We start from the raw sequence: 7,693 nt of genomic DNA on the forward strand, positions 1-7,693 counted from the left end.
ATAATATTAAAAAACTAATTTTTTTATCCTTTAGTGAATTCGGGTTGGGCCGGGCCAGGCCCGAGCCAAAAATGCCTTACCTGAGGCCTGACCCATTTTTTAAACGGGTCTTATTTTTTGTCAAAGCCAATTTTTTGGGCCTATATTTTTACTCAAACCCTCCCACATTTCGGGTAGGCCTTCGGGTCAGACTGGGTGGCCCGACCCATGATCAGGGCTACTTGTAATCCGTTCCAATCGTATAACTCCACATCATCCCTTTTACTCCTATTCTTAACAATTCCTTCCTCTTCTTTTGCAATGCCATAACAAGGTATAGATATTATTAAAAACATAATTTATTTTGTATCGAAATTTATTAATTTCCTTTCTTATACTTTTACTAGGATACTATAGTTTTATATTTTATCAATAATATATATAAAAGTACGAGTCTAATTTATAAAAAATGTCATTTATTTTTCATCATATTATTAAATTCATATTTCAAAATAAAAAAAATTTGAAGTAAAATAGAAGTTGTGATAATTATATATTTAAAATAATTATAATTTGATAGAATTTGTGATAATTATTATACATTTAAAAACATTATAATTTAATTTACAATTATTAGATAAAAAAATGTTGTGCTAATTTTAAAATAGAGTTTTTACTTGAATAGAATTCTAAGCATCTTAATTATCACCTAATTAATGTATTAGAGTTAATTATGTTAATAAGCTATTGTTGTGAATAATATTACTTTGCATTAATTACATGAAGTAAAACTATATTGTATGTTGAATATGATATTAAATGTATAAAATCACAGGCAACACATGTGACATTAGAAGTTAGTATATTGAAATAGGTAAATAAGAAAGTTAATTTCTTTAGTATATTGAAATGGGTAAATAAGAAAGTTAATTTCTAAAATACTTTTTTTAGCAATATCTTGATAACCACGAGTGTCGAGTTCAATATAAATGCTTAGTTTTCAGCACTCACTTGGAATGAAGGTAATGACACTAAAGGATCGTAGCACCTCAGGAGCTACGGTCTCGAGTTTAATGAGAATATTTGAAATTTAACGATTATGTAACAATTCATTTTTCTATGGTGTCAAAAACAGTGTATTTGGAACCCTATTTTTAATGGTCAAGTCTATAAATATAATTATTTAATATTTACAAGGTTATTATAAAGTTTAATTAAAGTTTGGTTCTTTAATTTTGACATTTGGATTAGTTAATTGTGATATAAGGACTAAATTGTAAAAATGATAAAGTTATGTCACTATAGATTTGTAAATGCTCAAGGACTAAATTAATAATTAAATCAAGGGTTGAAATGACAATTTGACCATTAAGCTATATAGTGGATGTTTCTTTTTAAAAATATTAAAATTTGTTTTTAATTAAATTATTATTTTATGTTAAAAATAATAAAACAAGGCTATCAACTCTTATTTCCTTATTCCCCGCCGTTTGTAAGAACAAAAAAAGTCAATTTTTCTAACCTCTAAAGGTTTGAACATTTGCATGGTAAGCATTTAGAAGTATATATATATTTGTAAATTTCATAATTTTGAGACTGTGGTAACTCAGTTTAGTTAACCCATGTATTATTTTTCAAAACTGTTAAAGTTTTCAAAACTTGTCATTGATGAATACTTGATGAAATTGATGTTATTTGGTTAGTTTGTAAAGTGAAAACTGTTAGTTTTGAACATAGTGACTAAAGTGTAAATATTTCAAAATTGGTATGAAAATTTTGTAATTATATATATTAGAGGGTTGTAGAATGATGAAGTTGAGATTGATTTCAAAATCGAAGCTCAACTATGACAATTTTGGTTTAGGGACTAAATTGAATAAAATGTGAAAATTTAGGAAACTTTTGTAAAATGAAAATTAAAATGTAGACACTCAATTTTGCCCGGGCCCAGAATTAAGTCCAAAAACAAAAATAATAACCCCCCCAAAAAAAACGAAGTCCAAGTTCAGTCCAGAACTACAAATATAATTTGGCCCGATCGGAATGGCTCATTACTTGAAAAGATTTAAGGTCCATCTACAAGCTTGACTCATATGGAAATATAATCTTAAATGATATGCAATCTTAGATATGATATGCAATCTTAGAAGATATGATTTTGTAATATTAGAGATTTAATTTGTAGATACCTTTTAATTTTAACCGTTGATGTAATTGATCTGTACCGTTGGATTTGAGGAGGTTCAACTATAAATAGAGGTCTCTCCCTTCATTGTAAACACACTGGAGTTTTGGGAAACAATAAAAATTTTTGAGAGCTTTCACTCAAATTTCTCTCCCTGTTACGTTCTTATTTTCTACGGTTTGTTCTTATTTTATTCTTTGTTCATATTCATTTTTCAACCCTTTTTATTTTGATTTAATCCATGTTTCCCTGATTTTTTTATATATTTTAATTTTTTTTAAAATAATTTTAGTATCATATCAAACTCTTTCATTTTTTAATAATTTTTTTAGTATTACTCTTAGTAAATTATTTTTTTTAAATTTTATTCAAATCATTATTTTTAAAAAAAATATATTTCATTTAATTGTCATATTTTATCCAAAAGTTTTTCTAAAATGAGGCAATGTTTTTCGTATTTAGGAATTCGGGAAATAGTGCCCTAACATGCTGGGTTGCGATTTCTCGTTAGTCTAAATGCCTAAAGTATCCTTCTAAATAGATTTTGTAAATCACGAGATAATTTCAGTTACGAGAGTTTAAGAATATCGTGTCCTATCATGCTAGATGTGATGTTTGTATTCTTTCGGAGCTAAGGAATCTCAATTTTTCAACTTAAATAATTCCGATTTTAAAAAAGGGATCCTATTTTTAAATCATTTCAAATTTTTGACATTAAGACAGAAAACTATTCAATTTGGTACCAATTTTGGGCGTTGCAAGGGTGCTAATCCTTCCTTGTACGTAACCGACTCCAGAACCTATTTTCTTAATTTTCATATACCAAAACGTTTTATAAGGTGATCCAATCGCACCTAAAAAGGTTGGTGGCGACTCCCCTTTTTGTTTTTCAAAAAGTCTATCCCCATTTTTCAAACATCCCTTTAAAAAATGGTTTCGACAGCTTGGCGACTCCACTGGGGATTTAAGAGAGTCAAGCCAAGAAATTGAGTATTTTCTGTCTTAATGTCGGAAGTTTGGAAAATTTAAAATTAGATCCTTTTTACATGTGTTTGCTGCATATGTTTGTTACCTTATATCTGTACATTGCATTTGCATGACCGTTGTGGTCACACCCTTAAGTGGGAGTGAGAAGCTACGCTTTCGCAAGGTTTTCACCTTCGTATGAGCTAGTGGATTGCTTCCGGGATACTGTACCTATGTCTTCGTGAGATTTTCATCTCCGTATGGCCATAGGGAAATGTGTCCCCCTGAACTGAACTTGGTCTATATGAGCCTATAATGGGTGAAGACCAAGGAATCTGCTGGTTTAGGTACCTTGGCTTTAGAGCTAAAACTCATATAGCGAGCTTTAAAGAGTTTAGGAAAGATAGTGATAGCCTTTAGTAAGCTACCCTTGTAAGTACTTTGTTTATCATTTTTTATGATACTGACCTATTTTTATTTTGCTGTCATTGCATGTCATTTGGCATTTAAAGGTATCGATTCACAGCTTGATTTCTAGATTAGAAATTTTTGTAATGAGGAATGAATACCTTGATAGAGTGGTGGACAATGCTTCTGTCTGTACCTGGTCAGAGAAAACCCAGTTAGAGAAAGGAGATAGTGTCACCGAGGGCTATACGTCAGAGTTATGGGACTTCACCCGTATTAATTCGACGCAGAATGAGTTTCAGGAGCTGAGAAACATTTGGGCCCAATGGGATGACGAGGCTAAGCAGCTTTTCTATCAGAATTATGGAGACCTTCCTTATTTGCTAGATGTCAAAGTAGATAGGCACTTGTTTCGAGCTATGGTACAGTTCTGGAACCCTGCTTATAGTTGCTTTACATTTGGTGAGGTTGATCTTGCACCTACTTTGGAGGAGTATACGACTTTACTACGTTGCCTAAGGATTCAGGGTCACAAGGCTTATGTTAGGCCCGCTAGTCTTCCAACTTTTGCAAAGAAGTTGGTGATGATTACTGGGATGAGTGAGCAGTGGGCTGTAGCTCGTATACAGTAAAAGGGTGATAGTAAGTGCGTTCCATGGGCCGTTTTGATGGATTCGATATCGACACATCCAGACGTAAAGAAAAGGGTCGACGTCCTGGCTTTGAGTATTTACGGCATGGTGATTTTCCTAAAGGCGTTGGGGCACATAGATGAGGCAGTTGCGGATTTGTTCGATTGCGTTGGTAAGCAGAATATATCGGTACCAGTAATCCTAGCTGAGACATTTAGATCTTTGAGTGCATGTCGGAGAGCCGGCGAAGGTAGATTCATTGGATGTGCACAGTTTCTGTTGGTTTGGTTCCACAGTCATTTTTGGAAGCTTGATAAGGTTCCTTGCCGAGTATTCTTTGAGGGTTATTCTTCCTTAAAAGAAGCAGTAGACATGTCGAGGAGAGATGACATTTCAGAGGAGAGGTGGATAGACATTCTTCAGAATCTTCGAGAGGAAGATGTTATGTGGAAGGCTCATTGGCTGGTTCCTAGTGAAGTCCTTTACTGCTGTGGCAGTTTTGATTGGGTCCCTTTGCCAGGAATTTAGGGAGTTGTTGGATATGCACCATTGCTTGTTCTAAGGCAATATAGAGCGAGGCAGTTCATACTGGTTACACAAGGTCTAGCTCAAAGTGATTTCTCTTATAAAGGAGATCACTATAAGAAGAAGATGCGAGAGATTTCTGAGGCTTGGAAGAAGCCTTTCTGTATGAAGATCTTGACCGAAGGCTCGACGTCAATCCTTGAGTATAAAGGGTGGTTTAGTAGGAGAGTCAACGATAATGTCCCTAGGCCAATTTTGGGAGTGGCTCGATCATTAGAGGAGAGCTTACGAGTGATTCTATAGAGTTGGAGGTTATGAAGCAAGAGTTCGAGAGAAAGAATTCGGAGATTGAAAAGAGGATTGAGAAGCTCGAAGAGGAAAAAATGTGCTTAAGTTTCGACGTCGATGTTCAAAAGATGGAAGTCGAGAAGGTGAAAAAGGAAAAGAGAAAGATCGAGGAAGATCAAGATGATTTAAAGACGCACTACAAAAAGGCCCAGGTAACGTTGAAAAGGGTCGGATTAGGGAGATCTCCAGAGCAGTGGCAACAAGAGATTCAGGAAGAAAGAGCCAAAGCCGAGTATTGGGAGAAGAAGTTCCAAGAGATGCGGTCGCGTAATCAGACCGTAGAGAAGGAAAATCAAGGATTAAAAACTAAGGTGGCTGAACTTGGATGATCTCTTCATCATCACTGAAGTCGTAACCTTGCAATTGAGTTAAAGGCAAGCTTGAATAAGATTGAGGAAATGAAGCACGATATTGGAAGGTTGGAAGCAGCATTACAGGGCTGTGAGCTACGGATTGAGCAGCTCGAGGCAAGAGAAGAACAGTGGAAGGGAGAACTTCACCATCTTCAGGATCAAGTTGGAAATAGGGATTATCTCATGGGAGAAGCCTTTGTTCAGATTCGAGAGGTTGCTGAACACTTGCAGGATTTGATAGTACAAGTTAGAACACTGAGTATAATGTATGAGTCATCGTCAGACAGAGGATGAGAGTTAACATTGTTATTAGATAGGGTTAAGACTCTAGGCCTACGGGTGAAAGCGTATTTGTAATCCGTTTTATGAAAAGATTTTTGTTCCTTAAATAACGTTTTCTAAAATGAAATTGAATCAGAATCGACATCTTTTGCATTCATGCATTTGCATTTCATAGCATCTCATTGTATCATATGCATTCAAGTTTATAGAAAGACCCTAATTAGTTAAAATTAATAGGGAGAAAGAGAGTAAGAGAAAGAAAATATGGAAGCAACACATCACTACGGAACTCGTGCAAAAACTAAGAACATGGACCAAAGATTTGAATAGTTACAGAAGGACATGCAGGACCAATTGCAAGAGCAATTGGAAAAGATACAAAACGACATGAGGAAGAAAACGAGGAGGCAATTGAATGCTCTTTCCGGTCATTAGAATTCGTCAACGCAACATTCATTTCAGAAGGGAATAAGGTGCTGGTGCCCAGGATATCCAGAACTACAAGGATGGGATTGCAAATGATAATGGGAAGAGGAGCCTTGTCAGGAAAAGTATTGGGAAGATATCTTCAAGGAGGGACTCAAATCCCAGAACTGAAAGACAAGAGAGATCGCTTTGGTCTGGGCTTCAAGCCAGACTATAAGCAAAGGAGGAAAGAAGTTGAGAAGTGCCAAGAGGGAAGAAGGGCGCTCCTTAATGGAAGAGAAGTGGAGTGGAAGCCGATGTCATTCCCTCCAATATCCCAAACTTTCATATCGGGAGGGTTAATTATAGAAGAAATTCATCAGATTAATGCTATACACAATGAAGGATCGGAGCAAGGAAACCTTGAGGGCATTCGCCTTTACGAACTGGGAAGCTCTTTGAATAATTGGACTGTGGAGGAACTTTCTGTAGTCTTTAGGAATTTTTCAGAGTAATTCTCGAAACATTCTTGTTACTCTAGAGCCTAGGAGTAATAGGATTTCATTTGTGAAATGGGCTTACAATTATCTATTATTTTTTAATAAAGCATAACTTTTATCAATTTGAACAAGTATTGTTTCATTTTTATCAACCAATATTCCATTAAATTTTGGCAATTCTTATTCTTTCATTCATAGCACATAAATAATCATTCTTAAATTCATTAATTCTTTGTATATTCTTTATACTTCACAGATCCCTAGATATCAATGACATGAGCATTGATATTACAAATCCTGATTTCTCTCGTGAGCAAGACATGTGTTTAGAGGAATCACAGGGTTTTGAAAATGTCCAGGATTGTGATGTGTCTCTAGATCTTTTGAGGATGGTGAAACAGGAGGAGAAACAAATCATGCCACATGAGAAAGAGGCAGTAGAGAATGTAGCCCTAGAGGAAGGGAAATAGCTGAAAATTGGCACGCATATTGCTGATGATATAAGGCAAGGACTGATTGAGTTGTTACGTGAGTTCAAGGATATCTTCGCATGGTCCTATCAAGATTTGCTAGGATTAAATATTGATATTGTGGTGCATCGTCTTCCAAGAAGACAAGATTGTAAACCAATTCAACAGAAGTTGCGAAGAATAAGACCAGATATCGTATTAAAAATAAAGGATAAAGTCAAGAAATAGTTCGATGCAGGATTCTTACAAGAGGTGAAGTATTCTGAATGGGTAGCTAACATTGTACCAGTTCCTAAGAAGGATGGGAAGGTACGAATGTGTGTTGATTACAGGGATCTGAACAAAGCTAGCCCAAAAGGTAATTTCCCTCTACCTCACATAGACACTTTGGTAAACAACACAGTAGGATATTCGTTGTTCTCCTTCATGGATGGTTTTACAGGGTACAATCAGATAAAGATGCATCCTGAAGACATGGACAAAACCACCTTCATAACCTTTTGGGGGACTTTTTGTTACAAGGTAATGCCTTTTGGGCTAAAGAATACAGGGGCAACATACCGAAGGGCTATGGTGACCTTATTTCACGATATGATGCACAAGGAACTTGAGGTGTACGTTGATGATATGATTGCCAAAT

Source organism: Gossypium hirsutum, chromosome A04 (assembly GCF_007990345.1).
Source record: "Gossypium hirsutum isolate 1008001.06 chromosome A04, Gossypium_hirsutum_v2.1, whole genome shotgun sequence".
Classification (NCBI taxonomy): domain Eukaryota; kingdom Viridiplantae; phylum Streptophyta; class Magnoliopsida; order Malvales; family Malvaceae; genus Gossypium; species Gossypium hirsutum.